General features: G+C 38.7%; 1 protein-coding gene across 10 annotated transcripts in view; it reads right to left on the bottom strand.

Annotated features, from left to right (window-relative positions):
- Window positions 1–22,705, bottom strand: part of TRAF3 (TNF receptor associated factor 3) — a 69,499-nt gene that overhangs the window by 34,116 nt on the left and 12,678 nt on the right. For 5 of the 10 annotated variants that reach the window (XM_048947901.1, XM_048947902.1, XM_048947893.1 and 2 more), the window contains 2 exons: window positions 16,565–16,706; window positions 11,393–11,534 (listed from right to left, as the gene is read on the bottom strand). The gene's annotated coding sequence lies outside the window, so the exon portion shown is untranslated. Of the gene's footprint in view, window positions 1–11,392; window positions 11,535–12,376; window positions 16,514–16,564; window positions 16,707–22,705 lie in introns of those variants that run through there. The other 5 variants (XM_048947895.1, XM_048947894.1, XM_048947898.1 and 2 more) reach the window with 3 other exon arrangements.

The following is a 22,705-nucleotide window of genomic DNA, read 5'->3' as shown; positions in this document are numbered from 1 at the left end:
TACAATCTAAATCTTCCTGGAACATCTTGAGGCCTTGTAATTAAGTACTTATAATTCAACGTATTTTCTCATAGGTCATTTTTCATCTATATTTTAGGTTTGAAATTCTCCGCAGACTAAACACGCAAGGAACTTTCCTTCTTTTGTTTCCAATGCCGACTGTTTTTTTCTTAAATCAAAAGACAAAATCATTACAACCCACCACTGATGCTACTTCATGCCTGTGCCAACACCAGTGGAGCAAACATAGAGATGTTTAGTGAAGAATCCACATGTCAGCACCCTCCTATCCCAGGGGAAAGCCTCACTGCATCTCAATAAACCACAGAGAAAGCCTGAGGAAAACCATCCTCAGAACTCAGTACATAGGCTGAATGATTTAGTCTTACTCAAAACCAGTAAAAAGCATACAAAATAAATAAATAAATAAATAAATAAATAAAATCAGTTTCTACATTCACTGAAAGGTAAATATGAAGTCTGGTTCATAATCTGAATTAATGTCTGCCTGCTCCTTATGTAGTCTTCAAAGGCTTCTACCAAGGCATTAGACTGCAATCTGAAGGAGAGAAAAATCAGTGCTGAACTGTAAGAAATTTGCAGTTCTCTTTAATGAGCAAATTCAGATTAATTTAGATCAGGGAAGCAAGCAAAGCCTGAACTAGAGTTTCAGCAGCAAGCATAAAAACAGACTATGACAATACTGAAGAGGTAACTTCAGAGGTTGTAACCAGAACACAGAAAATGAGATGTGATGCTGACAAGAGTCTAGGAGACAAGAAGGTTAAGAGAACTGTCATGAGTGAGAAAGGAAAGCAGCTAATGAAAGTAGTTGAGCAATAGAGATTGCCCAAGACATGACTGGCATAGCTGAACATTCATGGCTGAACAGAAGTGACCTCAGACACAAGCTGAGGACTTAAAACTTTGAAGCACTAACAGAAAAATGTGAAATTTAGCTACCTATAGATTTGCTTCTTGTGTACAACTATGAAAAAAGCTGAATATGGAGCCTGCAGTTCAGGAATCTCCATAGGATTCCAGTTCTGTGTTCATTTATGGTTTGTAAATACTCTCTTTTTCCCTTTTCAGCTGCCTATTCTTCTGTCATATTTGAGACCTCTACCACTCATTCTGTCAACTCTTGAAGTCAGCAGACAACTTGAAGCACATTGAATGGTGAGAATAACAAATACAGGGAATATGATTTTCCTTAGAATGCAAGAACAGAACAAGACATGGTCTGAATTTGACTCAAGGAACAACTTGAAAAAAGAGGCACTGAAAGAGATGCTGAAGGGAGAACTGGCAAGTCACAACAGTACACAACTCCTGAACTTAAAGACATCCTACACAACATAACTGTTTAATGCTTGTTTCCTCAAATTTCTTTCAGAAAGAAGCTAATTATGATTTGCAATTTAAAGTCTTTCAGTAGCATCATTTCTTCATGGAAACTGAGTCTCAAGGAGGCAGGCAGGGGTGAAAAGGAGAAGAGGCAAGATTCAACTGAGAAAGAATACTGAATGTCAAATGAGCAGCAGGTGAGAGTTTCACAGAGATATGAAACCAATCAGGGGCTGAACTGTCAGCTGGAAAGAGATTTCATACCAAAATAAGCTGTACAGTGCTCCACGTGAGTCCCCATTTGGAACTGACATATTGGATATCTTGTCATAGAAAACAACCAGAAAGCCCACTGACAAAATTTACTATGCAATATGCATAACAGTGAGATTTGTGTACTTCAAATTTTATATTTTTGTTTCATGAAAAAGTATATCAGCCAGAAAAGTGCAGCACCACAGCAGCCAGCCTGGTGAAGAATTCTTTTCTACAGCATTCTGAACAGTCAGCATTTTCAGCAGCAAAAACAAGAAGCAATTCACAAAGTGCAGCTATAGAATAGTACAGAGTACCTAAATCTCTTTATTACAACCTGAGAGCTGCATTTAACAAGGAGGTGGGGAGATCTGATGTTTATCACAAACTGCTCACACAAGTCAAACTACTGTATGCACAGCTAAGTACTCATGCATGAGTTACATGCTATTACATGTGCATATGAGATCAGCAATGAATACAAGTGCAGATAGTATAAACATTTCAGCTGCCATCCTTTTGCAAACAGCTTTCTCTAATGGTTTACATACCACTACAGGGTGTCATCCGTGATGTCATTTTTTCCTTTTCAGGAACTTCTAGAATTGGATTATACCCCCATAATCATGTTTCAAACTGCCAATAAAAGGCAATTTTGAAGTCACACCTCAGTAAGATAGTATGTGCTTACAGTAGGGAAGGTAACCACTTCCAGAAAGAAGTGAGATGAAACTGGCTAGAACACTCAAGATATGCCAGTTCTGGTGGAACCTTCTGACTCCTACAGGCATGGCAAGCTGCCATCAAGTTAGTCCTTGTTCAGCAAGCTAAATCTTAACTCCTGATTCATCGCTAGTTATTTCCTTAAGCTCCAGTTTTTTATCCTTGGGAAACAACACAGAGTTAGAATAAAGCATCTATAAAACTTTAAAAAAAATATGCCTGAAAACAAAACAAAACAAAAACCCATGCAGAAACAAGGTGCAACTCTTACTTAACCTACAACATCCCCCAAAAGCCAACCACAAAAAGACAGTTTTAATATATTAACAATAGAAAACAAATAAGCTTTTAGCAGACTTTTAAAATTAAAAAGGTCAAGCAGATACTTCAAGTGTTATGTTATGCTAACACAGAAGGAGATAACAAAAGATACTAATTTGTTTTTTTTTTTACTTAAGACAGAAAAACTCTTCCATCAAATTACAGTTTTCACTGACAACAGAAGCTTCCCAGAGCAGTATGCATGCACAATCTCTAAATTAAGTTCCAAAAAAGAAACCTTAAGTTGGACAGCAAGCAAAAGATCATAGTGGAAAGATATCAATTTTCATGAAACCTATGTGGGGAACAGAAAGAGAAACTTCATGGAGTGTCCCAGTGAGCTGGAAAGTGGAACCACAGTCACCACTGCTTCTTGTATGGTCTATTAACTGGCCCACCACTTCACAGCTACATCAAAACCACCTGCTCCTCTTGTCTAGGGCAATAGGATGGTCTTTGTTCCCTCCAATACTGTAGCTGGGAGGGGAGAATGGAGATCTCTTAATTATTGAGAAGGTAGAAAACTGGGGCTAAAAGTGAACATAGTGCATAGATTAGAAGGAAACCAGACTTCATTTCCTTCACTCTCTATAGCATTTTGTAATTTACAGGATACCCTCAGAGAACCAAGCAGTCACACGTTCAGAATGGTATTTCTAGCTCTGCAGTCCTCCTAGCTCAGGCGCTTTCTGTCTAAGAGTTACTGCCTCAAGTCAACACACAGAAATCTTTATCTTAAATGATAAAAAACAGAAAACAAGCAAAAAGACCTGAACTTTTCATTTGTCTTTCAGCATTTTATAGCTTCTAATACATTCCTAGTACACACAGTGAAAAGAACATACACATCTCCTTCACACCTTTTAGACACCCCTTCAACTCAGCTTTGCTTCCACTTTTGAGTGTAATTACAATACACAACATACACTGACATAACTTCATGGCTGGTTAAAACAATAATGCAAGCTGAAAGAAGTATATTGGTGACAACATATTATCATTTTACTCAACGCGACAAATGTCAAAAAAAATTAAGGCTGAGCAGCAAGCCTGCCATGGAAATCTTGACTTCAGAGCTGCTTAGCACAAGGACACATCACTGCAGAGGCCTGGTATCATGTCAGGCCCTGCCTTAGTAAGACAGGGCAGCTGGTGGTTACCAAAATCAGGCAGAACTTTGCAAAGCGAACATCTGAACACAGAGAGAAAAGTCTGAGTATTCTCTGCATGAGAAGTTCCTGCCGTTTATAAGCTCTTTACAGTCACTTATTAGGTGCAACATTCTGGAATCATTCAGGTTGAAAGAGACCTCTGGAGGTTATCTAGCCCAACCTCCTGTTCAGAGCAAGGCTAACTTCAAAGCTAGATCAGGATGCCCAAGGCCGAGCTGAGCTTTCAAAACCTCTAAGGATGATGATACCACAACTCTCTGAGCAACCTGCTCCAGTTGCTCCCACTGCGAGGAGTTCTTTTTATGGCAATTACAATGTGATATCATACAGAAAAGAAATTGTTCTGATAAACAAACTGCTATTTTCTCAAGCAACAAGGGCAGATTTCACCATTATGCTTAAGAGCTTAATTTGCTAAGAACTGTTGAACAAACAGGAACACTTTGAGGGGGGGAGGGGGGCTTGAATGGTGCGGGCTATTCTTTTCCTATCTGAACTAGGACATTCGAAGTATAAAATACTGGTAACTTGAAATACTGCAAAAAAAACAACCACGTATGTCACAGACATTACAACACGGTATTTTTCCCCTGTTCTAGTTTGCAAGGTTATTAAACAGCAGATAATGAGTGGTAACCACGTTTCAGATTGTTTCACTCTTTTAACTTTTTATCACTTTGTTTGACCTCATCTCTTTCAACAATGAGTTCACACATTCGTGTCAAGTGACTTACAGTATTAAACAGAACATCACCCAGATACAGTTAACTCTATTTAGCAAGCCTGCTAGGCTATGTTTTCCGGGATACAGTTCTAACATACTTGTTACTCTGAGCAACAATTACATCACTATTAAGAGAATATTTGTAAGTAATAAGATCTTTTTCTTTTTTTTTTTTTTTTCTTTTTCTTTTTTTTGGGGGGGGGTATTCGATAGCCCAGGAACTGACAATTTTAGTACCTATTCCACAACATGCTGAGAATAATTAACAGTCTAATATATATTGCACTATGAGGAGGAAGGGGGAGTAGGGGAGGTGAGAAGAGAGAAAGTGAGACAATGACTCAAAAAAGAGCTCTCTTAAGAATTTAAAAAAAAAAAAAAAAACCCACAGAAAAGCAATACGGTTTAATTTAGGAAAGCTGATTTTAAACACCACTATGTTCAACTATTCAATTTTTTGCAACTTACACCATTTCTTTTGAATAGTAACATATGTAACAGCAAAATGACCAAGATTCAGCCCGAGGCAACACTGGAAACAGTGCTTTTATTTATTTCAACTTGCACTTGCTACCTACAGCTCTTAATAATTACTTTGTAGTCTCAGTAGGCTACCAAAAGATGGTATACAGTCAACCGATGTACAAGAAATCAAAAGCCTTTTAGAAATCAAAGATCTCTTAAGCTTTGAAAACCTGGGCCACAAGACAACAGATAAGAGACATGCTGACCAAGCTTGCCATGTTTAGGAGAGTAAAGAGTGCATTATGAAATTAACCCCTAGATAGGACCCATATTCCTATCTGAGGTTTCTAGTAGAGGCATTGAAAGAACAGGAAAGATTCAAAGATGAGCAAACAAGTGCTGTACAAAGTGTACTTCAATCTTTTCCTGTGCTGTTTAGGGGAAGTCCACAACTGAAATACATTTGCCAGTCCCATGGCAAGGAAGTGGATCAACATCCTACAGTTTTGCAAATTCTGACTCTGTTTACATGGGAAAAAAAACAGTCATTCTAAAATTAATCCTTTTCTTTTGTGATAGTTATGGCATTCCCAGAATATTAAAGTCTATCTCAAGTTAAAGGTAGTTTCATTTTACAGAACTGTTTTATATATGCTTTGAAGAGAATACTAGCAAAACCAGTTTATATTTGCATCCTGAGTATCCTATCTTTATGGAAATCTATTGTCATCAATTCAGATTTCCCCCATTTCTCATTTTGCAGCAAGTCTAACATTTCCTTCTCCTTTGTTACACAACATAGAAGTCACAGCACCATATGTCACACACAGTAATGCCAAAACACACATGCCCAAATGAAAAGTAACTATGTTTCCTTGCTATGCCTACTATGATGGAGAAATAGTAGGCTTGAACTAGTCATGACAATTTCTAACAGGGATCAATAAGGATCATGGTAAATGGCACATCCAAATTACTTTGGCCATGGCAGTCTCAGAAAAAGATACCTAACCCTCAAGTGATGTAAAAAAAGTCACTTTTCCTCCTCAGGTTTGCCTTCAGGGTTAAGAATAAAAAAAAGATCAGAAACTACTTGGTTTTAAAGTACATCAACTAAAAAACACACCAAATTCTTTTCATTTCTGAAATCACCAACAAGGAATCAACTGCTCTTGCTGTCTTTTGAAGTTAGCCTTTAAAAACAGCAACCCTACCAATGGACGCTATTCTGTTGCAATCTGTTAATGAAACAGGCTCTCGTTTTCAACCCTAATGAATACTCTTCAAATCATAATCTATCCACTCTGCTGACTGAGGAGCACATGAGGAATACTTTCCGCATTGCCAGACTCTGGCAAAATGCATCTGTGCATCACAAAATACCTATCTTAAAATCCCTTACTTCATCTTTGGCAGTTGTAGTAAGAAAGGATCCAGAAACAAAAGTTACAGAGACCAGGAAACAAGGAATTAAAAAATAAGTTGATAAAAGCAATAGAAGACATGAAAATTGCCTTTCTCAAGAATCTCAAAAAGACGAATCTAATTTTAAAGTGCAGCTAACATTTAACAAAGTAGCACTCCCAGGAAATTCTGAACACAGCAGAGTATGGAGGAAGCCAGCAAATGAAATAAACACTGTTTCAAGTATGGCTCCATGCTTTTTGATTCTATGTTGAAATTCAAAACTGTGGAACTAGAAACAGCCATTCAGTAGTACTGAGATGACAGAACTCAAACCATAAATGCTTTCTAGTCTTACCAGATTAAGTTTTCTAAGTCTACATAAAAAACTAAATAATAGTAATAAATAATCAATCTACCTTGTTTTCTATGAACCCACATTTCCAATGCTCCCAATCCAAATGACTACTGTATTCTATAAATTCAGGTAAGAAAACTACTTTTTCTCAGTGAAAAGCCTGAAATATTAATGAAATCCCAAAACCTGAAAACAAATCACATCATCAGAATATTTAACAGTAAATTGTCTGGAATACGTTCATCCATTAACAGATCATGAGGTATGTTTTTATTCCATGCTAGATGACATCTTCAACTCTGTCTAAAATCATTGCTTCTTATCCAGGAAGAAAGAGGTGAAAAGGTGGGAAGGGCAACTCCCTCTTCATTTGCTTTTATGTTATTATTCATCAAAACGTGGAGAAAGACCAGGACATTGGCCACTTGTTCAGTGAAGTGATCAAAGGTTTATCTTCAGTGTTTTCAGCATTTGCATTGTGCTCTTTACAGCTTTTCATCCTGAACTCTGAGAAACTAGGGGTTTGTTGCTGTTGTTTACGAGGAAATACCCATCCGAAACTCATTTGTAAATGAAATCTGAAAAGAACATTTGTACTAGTATTTCTGGTTATTCCTGTTTCTAGATCTCCAGTAAAAATATATTACTGAAGTTTTCAGGAGCAAAGCCAAAAAAGTCTGGAAAAAGTCATGCTAGCATGTCAGAATCTGAAGTCATAGAATCATAGAACCCTTAGAGTTGGAAGGGATCACTGAAGGCCATCTAGTCCAACTCCCCTGCAATGAACAGGGACAGCACAGCTAGATCAGGTTGCCCAAGGCCTTATCCAGCCTTGTCTTGAAAGACTCCAAGGATGAGGTATCAACCACATCAGCAGGCAAGCTGTTCAGTGCCTCGCCACCCCCTTCATAAAAGATTTTTCCCCTCACATCTAACCTAAATCTATCATCTTTGAGCTTGAAGCCATTTCCCTTTGTTCTAACACCACAGACCCTGCTGAAGAGTCTGCCCCCTTCTTTCCTGTAGCTCCCCTTCAGATACTGAAAGTTTGCAAGTCATAACTTGCAAAACTGAATATTACATTCATTGTTTTCTAAAGCACTTTTTAATTTCACAGAAGTGTTCATGGAAGAAGCTGAGTTTATTTGTAAATAAGGATTTAGATTTACAAAACACACTTTCCTGTCAATGCAAGAAAGGAGCTAACTTGTTACTTTCTCTTGGGATACAGGGTTTAGGAATGTGCTATTGAAAGCTAAGTCTATAATTAGTCTATACTTGAAAGATACACGTTTCTTCTGGTGTACAATAGTATTTTTTTTTCCAGTTGCAAAGTCCCATTAGAAGATTCTTCCACCTGGAATCTGATGCAATTTCCCACTTGCACACTCAGATTGCATTTACTTTCCCAAATATCAAACCACTTCATTGTTTTGCTTTGTCTACTTCTACTTTTATATTTGCTGCCTGCAGGTTATTGTAGAGGTTTCAGATTTCAGATCAGTAAATATTAATATATTGAGAATAAGCCATTTCTACACAATCAGCTTAGACAGGATAACAAACCAAGGACAGAAAAAAAATGAGCACAAACAGTAGGTCCCTTTGAACGTTGATCTCTGGCACTGGATTTTGAGAATCATCAAAAAATTGATGGAGATTTTGTCTGTGACATGCTTTCAAACATACTTCTGGTAGAACAATAAAGCGTAGCTACTTCTTAAGAGACCTGTTAAAAACTCACACCTTGTACATCATCCACAAGGCTTTAGAAATATTTTCGTATTCAAGCTAGAAACGTGAAGTTACCATTTTTAGTTGGAAATTCTTTTTGCACACTTTAAGCCAGGGGCTCCTTGGGTTAATATTAATGAGATCATGTTCACCTCTACCAAATAAATACTAAACGGAGTAATTGCTTAATGTATTAATAGCAACCAGATATTTAACTATGCATTCTTATTTTTAAATTTCAAACCTGACAGCCTCTAGGTGTTGAACTAAATAAGACTAAATGAGAATAAGAATACTCAGAGATTCCTTGAAGAATTCAAGCCGACAAAGACTACCTGCTTGCATTACAAAGATACATGCAGGCAGAGCCTAGAAATGCAAAGAGCAGCTCCCCAGTTGGAGCAAATACCAGATTTAAAGTATTCACTGTTAGAGCAAGCAGCTTAAGTCCTAAAATTAAAGTAAAATGTTGCATCAGTAGTGACTATTCAGAGGACAAACAGCTGTGATTCTCTACTTTTTTCAAATAACTTGTATCTAGGCAATGATGCTTCAAATATTACAGCAGTGGTTTGGAATTTTTTACACTGATCCATGAATTTAAGACTTTACCATTTTATCTTTTCCTCTTCAATGACAAAATAAGAACGATATTACTTACAGCCTTCCTGACCTGAAAAATTCTACATCAGCAGAAAGCATTATTTTTAGAATCTCCTTCAACTGAGATTTAAGTGTCACCAGTCAAAGTCCTCATAGAAAATTTTAAAAGAAAAGAAAGAAGTTCCTCCTTCCACAGGACAGTACAATTAAAATGGTCTTGTAGCCCAACGCTTCATGATCCACACAAATTAGTTAGAGGATCTGAAAACACTAGGTCTACCATCATTGACAAATAGCTAGTGAGGTCAGGTCGCTTGCACCTCTATACCTAAGAAGAACTACCACTGTCTCATTACAAAGTATGCACCCTTTCCTTCAATGGCTTTTCTTTTCCTGGCAGTTGGTACACTGTTACTTTTAGAAGACAACAAGTGAGCTTCAAATGTAAACCAGTTAGGAACATCTGTATCTCAAAGCCCCAAATTACACAAAGACTCCAAAACGTGCAGCTCCTGGGATCTTTTCCAATCGTTAAAAAGTGTCTATAACACACTAAGGACAGACTCATAGCCTACAGCACTTCTGCGCTTCCCTTCATCATTTCATTCAAGCCTAAAGACAACGAGTATTTGCTTTCCGAAGACAAAGCTGGAAGTTTTCTTAGCTGGCAAAATACAACATCTGAGAAAAAATAACGGCAATAAAAGTATCTCCAAAGCATCTATTTAGCATTTACTCTATTAACCTTAGAAGCAATTACTTTGAGGTCAAGCACAGAAAATTCCTAGTAGTATTAGCTCAGATAAGAAAATTCTGTAGATCAACCATAAACCATCTTAAAAGAAAGTAAAAATCTGCTTTTCATGACACTTACTCAGGGAACAACAACAACAACAACAACAACAACAAAGGAAGCTGTGTATTCAGAAGCATATGCTATATATTTTTTTCTTTATATAGTTCCAGTGATTTCTTCTCCTGGGCATCAATTGCACCAAGAATTTTACTAATCACAGCTATCACCAGCACAGCTGTCAGCAAATAATATAAGTGAAGCTTATCCCATTTTGGAACAAGGATGCATTTTGTTATCAGTCTGAACAGCTACTGTGCCTCACTGAATTAATGGATCTTCTAAGTGCACACAAAGCCAGAAACAGCTGTAATTAGGACAAATTCACAGCGTCCAAGTTCAGCTGAATAATACCAACTCCTTCTCACTACTCATATAAAAATTTTAAATGCTTAATGAGGTGCCTATCAGCCTCTTTTTTTTTTCCATCTCCAGATATATGTTAAAAATTATCTCTATAATCTCTATTCATACAAATCTTTTGGACTCGTACACTATCCTTTATACAGCCTCCTTTTATCTGGTGAGTTTTGATCAGTAGTTTCATTCAAGCCCTCAACCATTACATCAAGATTCTACCTTGAAGCACAAGAATTTACAACCCAGATTTAAAAAAAAAAACAAAACAAGAAAACATTTTCCTGACGTCAACCTTTCATAACAGCAGCAGTGTAATGGAAACTAAGTGCTGCACATGGAAATTCAGACTACAGTCACCAAAATACATGCTCACTTTCACAAGAAGTTCTATTGTACTTTCAGCGTCCAAGAGAAGAAAATTTGTGTATGACTAGATGCTGAAATAAAAAACAAGGCAAAAAGGAGATGATTTCTCAGTGAAGTTTGAGACGGCACATAAGCAGAAAAACAGTCAGCAAGTCAAGCCACTTATGTCAACCCAGCGAAGACTGCTCTGGAAGAACGTTCTTAGGAGAGCATCTATCATGTATCCAGTGTTATCAAATTCTTAAGCTGGCAAACGTAGGGTTTATCCTAGCAGCCAAAAAGAGTTTAGATTAAAAACCAAATGCATCAAGAAAGAATTTGACACAGATGTGAAGACAGCGTCAAACAACACCCCTGATTGAGTCACAAGCATCAGAACATTAGAAGTGAGTCTCCAAACAGACGATTCCATAAGATTTATGTATTTTCTTGGAATCTGCTCTTTAGTACATGCTCTCTGTAAGAACAAGTTTATAAAAACAGGTAAATTGTGCATCGGCTGGGAATTCATACACTCCTCACATAAAGTTCTCCTTGAAAGACAACTGAAGAGATTACCACATTGAAAAGTGATTTGTTAGTTTTGAATGCTATTGACATCCAAAGTTCTCTTGACAGATTTTTAATGGAATTTCTATCCTCCTTTTCTTTGTAGACTGACATCCCTCCCTTCCCCCAAGTTCAGAACAGGCTTTTTGATTGCTTACATTTCCTCTGTTTTATTTGAATGTCATTTGATCTGTAGTTTGAGAAGAGGGAAGAAAAAAGCACTTTCTCAATGGTCTGTAAGCGCTCTCTTTACTCTTGACAAAAAGAACTTTGCAGGTCTGCCTGGCTTCTTTCTTCACCCTAGAGAAAGAAAAGTTGAATTTATATCACATATCACCTTCATTCAAAAATCACGTACACGTTTTTCAGCATCGATAAAGTCAGTCCAATGAAACTGAGTATCAAACTAATTTTTAATGGCAAATTTTAAAAATAGTGAAGAAGAGTATATGTAACATACAAACAAATGATTTTTGGTTTCCTTTCCACTATTGCTCACAGAGTACTTTTCAATGAAACAATATTATATAGCAGGACCTACACAAAGTGAAAGTTATGGTCAATTTTTTCTGCCTTCATACAAAACTTCTCCACCCAGATGCATTAGTTGCCATCACGGACTGTAAAGAACTTTACAGGGCAGCACAAACTTCTCCTTAACAGTCTGTTAAATTCTATTTGGAAACATTACTCCTGGAAAATTAATTCTGGAAAAGTAACCAAATATTCTGCAGACTTTCTCCAAAAAGCACTCACCCTAAGACAATATTCAAATACACAGAAGAAAGTAACACGTGTTAGGGAAACTTTCTCGAACTTAACATTTTAACAGGCACAGAGAAGAGGAGGAAGAGTCTGAAAGCATCATTAATGGAAGACTCCAATCTCTATCTACGTACATTTCTAAAGGTGACAGTCAAGTTTAAATGGAACAATGCCACACTACCGCTCAGGCAACCAATACACCAACTCTAAATCCCCACAGACTTCTCATATTTACACTTCACTTTGTACACTACACTACACTTTGCAGCCATCTTGTAGAAAACTCATTCGACCATATACAATGCACACAGCAAAACCACATTTTTGCAATACTTTTAGTTTCTCAGCTCTTGTCAATGAAGTTTGCAGCCACCTACCACAGAGCCTAACAGTGTCAGAAAAGTCTGAAAAACGTGACCAGCTATTCCGTAGTGCCAGTGCAACGATGCTCCCAGATGACACTAAGCAGACTGGCACCAAGGGCCCAGCTTGGCAGGGTACTCCCAGCTGTCATCCTGCACAAAATGCTGCAAAGATGGATCAACCTCAGCAGTTACATAGAACTGTTTATGGAAATGAAGACAGTCACAGAATTACAGATCTGACACTGAATGTGCGAGGCTTTCATTCTCCTAATCATGTCTGAAGTAACTTTGTAACATGAGACCAAGGTGATAACAGTTGTTTAGAAACGCCACAGATTTTCAGAGCTATTAAATAGGTCCTTTTTGATCTTTATCACATGTTTCAGTTCACCTTTGCTCCTCAGGAGGTAAAAAGGCAGGGCTACACTTCTAATAGAGCAGACCACAATCCTACTAATTAAGGGTAATGAGTGGCTGCAGACTCTACAAAAAAAAAATACACTGACTTTTTTCATGACCAATGAAAGCCCAATCTAATTCTAGAAAGAAATCTGGAAAAACAGCCCAACACTAAGATGTACAGAAACAAACTGTTACCTATATGAAAAGGAGATCTGCATCTGTACAATACTTCCCCCACCAAAATAGTGTATTAACTCCCAATGAGCCCACATTGCTAGTAGATGTCACAAATTTCAATACTCAAGTTCAATACAGTAACTCACAAAGTTACAAGTTTCAAAGCTCTTTTAAACTCCTACGCAGAATTTAGACACGGATTATGATTCTCCTCGTCACTGTACATGCCATGTACACTTGCCATGTACATGCCCAGCTATAAAGCTTAATTTAGTGTAGGGAGTTTTGAGCTCTCAGCCTCTCCTGTTTTCCTACACACAACTCCTTCCAATTGACAAAGTAGTTACGGGCCTCCACATTTTCATTCTTACTGAATGAGCTCCACATCTAAGCTGCAGCATTACGATGGTGCTATATCCTTAAATCTCTGACATCAAAAAACATGCAGAAACAGGAAAAAGATATCGAAAAGATTGGTTTTCAGCTCTTATGATAAACATAAAAGACCAAACATTCCAAGAACATTGTTCTTGAAAAGAAATTTCCATTGTTATACTGAAAAATCAGAGTTAGAACTGACAAAATAATCTTTTAATTCATACATAGTACAAAATTTTTTTCTCAACTTGAGTACACTAGATGATCCACAAACTTTATTACAATGAATTTCCATGTGTTGCAAGCAATTAAAAAGATAATCAAAACTTCTACTCTCCAACAGAATGCAGTTATTGTTGCATGCTACATCATGCACAAATTACTTCCATTATCCTTTAAATGTCAGGCAACAAAAGTATCTTACCTTACTCTCCACTGTCTGAGCACAAAGGATTAAATACAAAGTATTAGGCAGAAACTGCAAGTATTTCATATCAAAGAATAAACTAATCACTGCATCACTAAACTTATTGGCTTTCTGGCATGACATGCAAACACTAGGAACACTTGATGAAGACTGAACCATGCCCTTTTCCACAAGCAGCCACATCTCTGAATCAGGAACTGAACTGCATCCATTCATTACTTTCTGCTCCCAAATGCAGATCTCAGCAAAAGGAGTCACCACAGCCTGATTTTCCCTTCTAGTAACCCTTGCCAATTACTGCACTGCAGTCTTACTGATGGTTACACAAAATGCAGGTAGGGATGGACTGAAAGTGCCCAGAAAAGAAGCAAAAATTTACAGTATAGCTTGTTTCAATAATCTCCTGCCACATCAGATGTGGGTTTAAGGAAATAAACTGCAGCTTGGTGGGATCTCTAGGATTTTTTCTACTATTCTTCCTTTTGGACTCCAGCATCATTCTTCATCTATTTTTTGTTCATACAATTTTTTTTGGTTGTTTTTGTTTCGTTGTTTTTTTTTGCTGAACAGCAACCTTCAGCAGCCCTTCAGCACCCTGTACCTCACTTCCAGACCTCTTGCTGCAGCCCCAGGAGAAGGTGCAAGATCCAGTATTCAGAACACGTTATTATTTGGAGAAAAGCAGGAAGGACACTGGAAAGAAATTTTGTGTGCATGAATCCTTTTGGCTTCTGGCTCCCAGTAGTGAAAAAAAAATTGCTTGTTTTTAGTGGCATGCTTCAACTAGGCTTACATTGACCTTTTAAAGAAAAGGTAACGGGCAACATAGGTACAGCTTCACAGATATAATCAACACATCTACTACTCACTTCCCCACCCACAGACAGAAGACAGATTGCTTTCTCACAGCTGTGCACAAGTCCTTAGCTTACTCTTCACAGGGGTTCCTGAGTTTCCAGGCACTGAAGTAACAGTCTTACAACTTGGGTTGTTTTCTTTTGTTTTCTTTCTTCTCCAGCATGGCATAGGTCCCATACAGAGTTTCAGTTACTTAAGCTTGTAGTTATTATTAAGAATTTATTCAGTGCCAAAGGTCATCTTCAGTTTAGAGCCTCTTCCCTGGTTTGTACACTTAACATTAAGTACTACATTAAAAATATATAATAACAGATTTGGAAAGGGGAAAAGCCTGGTGGCTTTGAAATACGGATAAAAAATTAAAATATGAGAAGAACTAATAAGTACAAACTTTCTACGTGACTTAAAGCACTTCTGTACTTTTCTGTTCTCCTTCACTGAGGAAGAAGGTATGCTGCCTCCTTTCTCTCTCCTCATTTGGACACCCTATCAAGTTCCCATCTCTTCATATACTTGTGTGTGTATTACTTCGTATAATACAGCTTCGGTCTGAAGTTGGGAATTGCCTAACTAAAATAAGGAACAACAGCAAGAAAATCTTAGTAAAGCTGGGGGAAAGGAGGACCAGAAATATCCCTTTCTCCAAAAAAAGAGAACATAAATGGTAAAATAAGATCTTTTAAGTACCTTTCAGTTTCTGCATCTAGTCTAAAAGTAGCATCTTAACAACATTTTTTGACTTATGTTGCTTCAGGACACTGAAAATTCCTTCAAGACAGACATGTGCAGTCTCTAAGGATCCTAAGAGAATCCTTAGATTCTCTTAGGAGAAAAAAACCCAACACCTACCATTACATTACAAACTAGAGCCAAGGAAGAAATTCTTGCAGAAAAGTAGCAAGTCTGCTTGACCAATTGTTCAGGATTCCTAGAGTTTCTCTTATTTGGAATGTTCTTTGTCATAATGCTTAAAAGAACTGTAGCAAAAAAAAAAAAAAAAATCTTCAGATGTACTCCTTTTCCATACAAAGTTTTGAAAGAACTTCTCTAGCTTCCAGCCTTATAAAACTGCACCTGCTCTGAGGAACAGGACACAATCTCATGTTCTGTAGTCTCAGAGTATCATCTGCTGCTGCTCTCTGAGGACACGACCCCTGCTGCTCACCCAGAGAACTCAGGAATATTCTGTGTTCTTGTCAAGAAGTTAAAAGGAGCATCTGTTTCACTTTTTCTCGTCCACACTCATTTTACAGATAAAACCAAAGGCAAACAGGACTGCCAGACTTCTGTAGAAGTATCTTTTCTTTCCAAACTTCAGAAAAAGGAAGGTGTAACAAGGAAGGAAAGGAGAACCCCAAAAATATTTAACGTACCATTCTAAAATATTTCTTCCTCTTGACTAAGGAAGTGGCTAACATTTATAGTGTTTCTAAGCTATTTCAAAAAAAAAAGTCTCCCACTGGTATTCAATGAAATAGAAATAATAATGCTTACCTTGGTTGCAAATAGAATAAAATTGATACAATGTACCAAAAAATTATTAACAAAGAAACCTCCATTACTATCAGGGATCATAATTCCACCAAGCAGACACTGCAGAAGAATTTGCTGAATAGTCCACTTGGATTGTGTGGAAGACACAAAAGAAGAGTGGTGCTATGAGAGGGCTGGCTTACAGAAACAAGAGAAACTTGCTTGAGATTTGAGGCATCACAGCCGAAAGCAAGTTCAAGCACCGAAGGCGATTTGTAAAATTAATACCATCAACTTGGAGATGTGAAAATATAAAGGAGAATAAGGTACTTTACGGTTTCACACAATTACAGGAATTCTACCCCAACTCCCCCCCCCAAAACAAAACAAAACCAAAAAGAGAAAACACCACTCACACAACTGTCACAAGATTTCTAAAATTACAAAAACAACGTATATAGGAAAAAAAAAAAATCACAACCTACCTGTTTACAGGAAAAAAATCCACAGCGCAAACACAGTGATACACAAGACTGCAGTGTGTACTTCCAATGGATTAATACATCGTCTCCTGCTGCTGAGAGCTGGTCTTGATTCAGTTAAAGCCTAAGCATTCAGGCTTTCCTGCTGGGAAACAAACAAGTAAAGTTGGTTTCAAGTGTCTTCTTTTAATATACAGAAACAATTCTCTCAAGCTTGAGGGCATTAAAGAGAAATAGTACGTTAAAAGTTGCATGAAACCATACAAACTACATCAACTCAAAAAGCCACACTGAAATTTATTAGTTGACTAGAAAATTCATTGCAAAAATGTATTTGCTTCAAGGAGGAAGTCACCACTGTCACCACGGAGTGAGTCAAGTGATCTGCGAGAATGTTTTACATAATGGGAAAATTTTTATTGGCCAGAGGTTCACAGTGTTCTTAAATTTCCAGAAACTGCAGATGTAAAGATACTTCTGTTAACCTGAACCAAAACCAAGAAAAGAAACCATCTATCTGAGATGCATGCTCCATTTCTCAACACAGATCTAATTTTACTAGCTACTGTACTTCAACCTATTCAGCAAAGGAAACATTCACACTCAGATGAAAAAGAGAGGACATACAAAGACTGAAAACAAAGGTAGGTTTAGTATCACCATCGAACAGCATCAAAACCCACTGGCTACCATACCAAGGCCATAGTTGCAATACTGAGAACTAAATGTAGTTTAAGCTACCAATTTATTGTAAAAAAAAAAATTATTTGTGAAACAATCAGAATGGATTTACAAGAAGGCACGACACCATCTTAATTCTTCCATGCTCACTTTACTGGGAAATAAAAGCCAACAATAGAGCCAACGATCACTACAGTCAGTCAGTAACAAACTGAAAGGTTTTCTTGCCTTCTTTTACCAACAAAAACATACTCCAGCACAACTACAGCATAAAATCCAGTTCACTCAGAGTAACTACGATGAGGGAATCTTTCCTCCATTTTTCAGGGGTTGATAACAGGCTTCAATCAATCAGGCAGCTCAAAATAAAATCAGAGCATAAATTCAAAGCATTTCACAGTTCAAATATTCTTCTTAGTCTGCTGAAAATGCAATAAATTTAAAAATTCAGATTGTCCAGATTATTGCTTATAGCTTAGTTTCTGCTTTTATTTTATCTTTTTTTCATAATAGTAAGAACTAAGTCTTCTTTTTTAATTATACAATTTTTGGGAAGTTGCAAATTGAATAAATACTTTTAATTAATGTTGTGGATGTTCATTGCAGAAGTATTAAGATTTAAGTTCTAGACTATTTTAGATAGCAAAAAATCAAACATTAATTAAATCTATCTATATAGCAGCTCAAAAACAGAAAGACCACATTTGTTTTAATGCTGAAATACAACTGGCACTTTGGGAAGAGTACAGGAATGCCAGGCATACATCAGGAAAGACAAGGCAAAGGTGGAACTAAACTTGGCAAGGGATGTGAAAAAAAAAAAAGGGATTCTACAGGTATATTAGTTAGAAAAGAAAGACCAAGGTGAACATAACCCCCTGTCATGGTTTCTTGGTTTTTCATCAGTATTCCACATCATAACATCATGCAGTGCACTGGAAGTTAAAGAGTGAATGCTGCAGTTCCATGGATTGTCAGCATTTCCAGTCTTCAGTTTCAGAAGAGAAGAATGAACTGCAACTCCCAGAAAACTGCATTTTCCTGTTTCCATTTTCCATTCAGAGGCAAAGATAAAATCGACTGGGAGTCACGAGACCTCTCTCTGCTCCCTGGCAGCTTCACCTACATTAGAATAAGGACTTCAGAAACTCTCTCTTTTGCATTTTATTTGACTTATTAGCTTCAATTTCCAAACACATTGTATGATATTGTGTTACCTCACATTCCACTACTACATTTACTAATCCAAGTTTTTCCTTCAGCTCATTGTCACTGTTTTCCTTCATCCAGGTGCAGCTCCCTACCTTTTCCTTTCCCCCATCCCCTTCTTTTCCCAGGGTATGAAATGGTGGGTCCCTTCACTTACATCGTGAAAATATGCTGAACTCAGAATACCTTTCAATAAATGAGAAGGGAGAAATGATAACCATAGACATGGTTACAGCCACTCAAAAAGTTACTTGCTTCAGTCTCTCACATTCCTAAACTACTAGGTGGGAATTGAGGAAGCAAAAACCATCCCACTGTAAGCAAAGAGCTAGTTAGAGACCTCCTGATGAGACTGAATGTCTGCAAGACTGTGAGGCCCCATGACATGCACCCCTAGTTGCCAAGCCACTCTCCATCACATCTGAAAAGTCACAGCAGTCAGGTAAAGCCCCCATGACTGGAAAAAGGAAGATATGGATTTGAAGGCTGGACTCAGTGGATTCAGTGGATAATCAGTTGGATGGTTGCAGCCAGAGGGTTGTAGTCAACAATTCTGTGTCCAGGTGGAGGCTAGTGAAAAGTGATATCTTCAAGGGTCTGCCTTGAGACCAGTGCTCCTCAACATCTTTATCAATAACCCAGAATAGTGGGATTGAGTACATGCTCAGCATGAGGATGTTTCTCACTCAGAGGGTGGTGATGCACTGGAACACGTTGCCCAGAGAGGTTGTGGATGCCCTGTCCTCAGAGGCATTCAATCAAGGCTGGATGTGGCTCTGGGCAGCCTGGTCTAGAGGTTGCCAACCCTACCCATGGCAGGGGGGTTGCAAACAGACAATCTTTGAGGTCCTTTTCAACCCAGGCCATTCTATGTTTGCTCATGACACAAAGGTGAGTAGTATAGTTGATACAACAGAAGGTAGGGATGCCATCCAAAGGGACCAGCACAAGCATGAAAAGTGCATCCACGTGAACTTAAGGAGGCTCAACAGTACCAAGCTAAAGGTGTTACACTTCAGTCATGGCTATACCAGATACTGTACAGACTGGGAGAACATATTGAGAGCAGCACTGAGGAGGACTTGAGGGTCCTGGAGAATGAAAAGCTCAACATGAAGCAGCAATGTGCACTTGCGCTCTGGAAGGCCAACAGCACCCTGGGCTTCATCAACGGGGAGTGGCCAGCAAGGCAAGGGAGGTGACTGTCCCCCTCTTCTCTCACCTCAAGAGACTTCATCTGCAGTACTGCCTCTAGTTCTGGGCCTCTGGCCCAAGACAGACATAGAACTGCTGCATCCAGAGAAGGGTCATGAAGATGATCAGAGGGGCTGGAGCACCTCTCCTGTAAAGAAAACCTGAGGGATCTGGGCTTGTTCAGTTCAGAGAAGAGAAGGCTCCAGGAAGACCATTTTATGGCCTTCCAGTACTTGAGGAGAGTTTTTAAGATGGAGAGAGATCAACTTTTAACATGGGCATTTAGGGATAGGACAGAGAGGAATGGTTTTAAACTAGAAAGGGGAAGATTTAGATAAGGAACTCAGAAGAAATTTTTTTACTCACAGTATTGAGGCACTGAAACAGTTTGCCCAGAGAAACAGCGTATGCCCCATCCCTGGAGGTGTTCAAGACCAGGCAGAGTGGGGCCCTAAGCAGTCCGATCTAGTGAGTGGCAACTCTGCCCACAGCACTGGGACTGGAACTAGATGATCTTTAGGATCTCTTCCAACCCAAGCCGTTCATTCTATGATTCTACGAAATCAGAAAGCATATTTTTAACTGTTATCCGGGCATGAACCCACACATTTATCTGAAGGCTCAAGTTCTATGTTTGGAACACACAGCCCAAGTAGTAGTAATGTAGCTGCACTACCTAAGAAAAATACAACACATCTGAGCTGCAGCAGCCAAAGCAATGAATTGTGCCAAAGACCCAAAGTTGCCAGCAGCTTTTCCAGAAACCAGCATAGCTTTTTACATTCTGCAGGATAACTGAACACCTTCACCCTGTACCCAGCCTTCCTATTGGTCTGAAGAGCATGGTATTTTCAGTGGCTTCATCAACTTTATCCATCAAGCGAACACCAGTCCTCACCTTCCATGAACTAGCAGGCTGCACTCCCTGTATGCCTTATCAAAAAACCACAGCCAGAACAATACTGGTTTTGTGGTCTGCCTTAGTTTTTCCACCTAAAGGCAGCTGATGCTCTTCAAATTTTAAGTATAAGCACAGCTCTTCCTAGTGTGTCATGCAATCAGAAGTCATACTGGAGCAAGTTTAATCCGTTCTTTTGAAAGATGGTCCTAAAACGATCGGAAACCTTTGAGCCACTGCCATAAGCAAGGGTCATGCCAAGAAAGCACCTTTCCTCAACTCAGATAGGAATACAGTGCTACAGAGGGTTCAGTACAGTCTTGTCAAACAACGTATTTCCACTTGCTTAAGGAAAGGGCCTTAGTACAGTAATACAAAACTGCACCATGACAGAAAAAAAAGAGAAAGCAGTACTAGCAAACCAGACAAGAGGCAAAGAACACAAAAAAAGAATTCCTTGCAGCAGCAGCAAACAGATGTATGCTAGCCCCTAGTGTAATCCTATAAAGAAAGGAAGAAACGAGCAGATGAAGGCAAACAATATCACCACACAACTGGAAGGCTCCGTTGTTCCTGTAATTGAGACCTCTGTCCTTCTACTGTACTCTGCTCATAGGCAGATTAAGAAGCCCCCCCTTGGTTGATGACACCAAGCTGAGTGGTACAGGTGATACACTAGGGGGAAAGGATGCCAACCAGGACCTGGACAGGCTTAAGAAGTGGGTCCAAGAAACCTCACAAAGTTCAATACAGAAAAGTGCAAAGTTCTCCATCCAGGTAGGAGCAATCCCAAACACAAATACAGGCTGGGTAGAGAATGGCTTGAGAGCAGCCCTAAGGAGGAGGATTTGGGGGTGCTGGTTGAAAGACTCAACTGAGGCAATGTGAGCTTGCAGCCTGAAAAACCAACCGTTTCCTGGGTTGTATCAAGAAAAGTGTGACCAGCAGGGGAGGTGATTCTGCCCCACTGCTCTCATGAGATCCTACCTGGAGTACTGAGTCCAGTACTCCCAACACAAGAAAGACATGTGGAAGTTAGAGCAGGTCCAGAGGAGGGCCAAGAAGACAATTAGAGGGTTGGAACACCTCCCCTTGCAGGGACAGGCTGAGAGAGTTGGAGGTTTTCAGCCTGAAGAAGAAAATGCTTTGGGAGGACCTTTTAGCAGCCTTCCAGTACCTGAAGGGGCCTACAGGAAAGCTGGGGAGGAATTTTTTATAAGGACATGTAGCAACAGCACAAAGGGAAATAGCTTTAAACTGGAAGAGAGTAGATATAGACTAGATATTAGAAAGAAATTATTTACTGACAGACACTGGAACAGGCTGCCCAGAGTGGTTGTAGATGTCCCTCCCTGGAAGTGTTCCAGGTCAGGCTGGATGGGGCCTTGAGCAACCTGGTATAGTGGGTAGTATACCTGCCTTTAGCAGAGGGGTTGGAATTAGATGATCTTAAAGGTCTCTCCCAACCCAAATGATTCTATAATTCTATTATATTGCTATTTACAAGCAGCTGAGAGTTCACTACAAATGTATTCACTTCTCAGACTTTACACTGTTTCCGAGTCAAGAGCATGGAGCAGAAACTCTTATGTTTGGGCAAACTGCAGGCAATAGCAACTGATTAAAGTTGTGTAACATTTCCATACTTGCTTCACCTACACATTTTTGCCATGTTCAATACTGGTTTTACCGACTGACATAGAACTGAAAAGTCATCAGCCCAGTTTCAATTCCCACCCCTCCTGTTTTTCCAAAGTTAGTTAATTCAGACCATCTTCTCTAACTCGTTCTTCCAGGACCATGGCAAAGCTGTAATACTGTCACAAAGAGCACTGACCATTCCCTGCAACTGCACAAAGAATGACCCAGTCACCACATCATCTCATTCTAGCTACTGAAAACAAATGAACATCCAGCATTAGCCTAGAACAATGGGAACTGAACTCTTCTGTACTAATTACAGCCACTACATGCTGACCTCTTTATTCAAGCAGTGAACATCTCAATACACGTAGAATACTGTATCAAAAGTACAAAGATTAAGGGTTTCTTAAACATGTTCCTATTTTCAGGAGGAAGAGTAGAGAGCAGAAGAACAAAGAAACAACATCAGTTTAAAGGGAGTACCATAAGGCCTCAGAAAGTTCTACCAGGGCAGACAT

The sequence above is a fragment of the Lagopus muta genome, chromosome 6 (genome assembly GCF_023343835.1).
Source record: "Lagopus muta isolate bLagMut1 chromosome 6, bLagMut1 primary, whole genome shotgun sequence".
Lineage (NCBI taxonomy): Eukaryota > Metazoa > Chordata > Aves > Galliformes > Phasianidae > Lagopus > Lagopus muta.
Note: the sequence above shows the minus strand (reverse complement) of the source record. Positions and strands in the feature narration are given on the sequence as shown.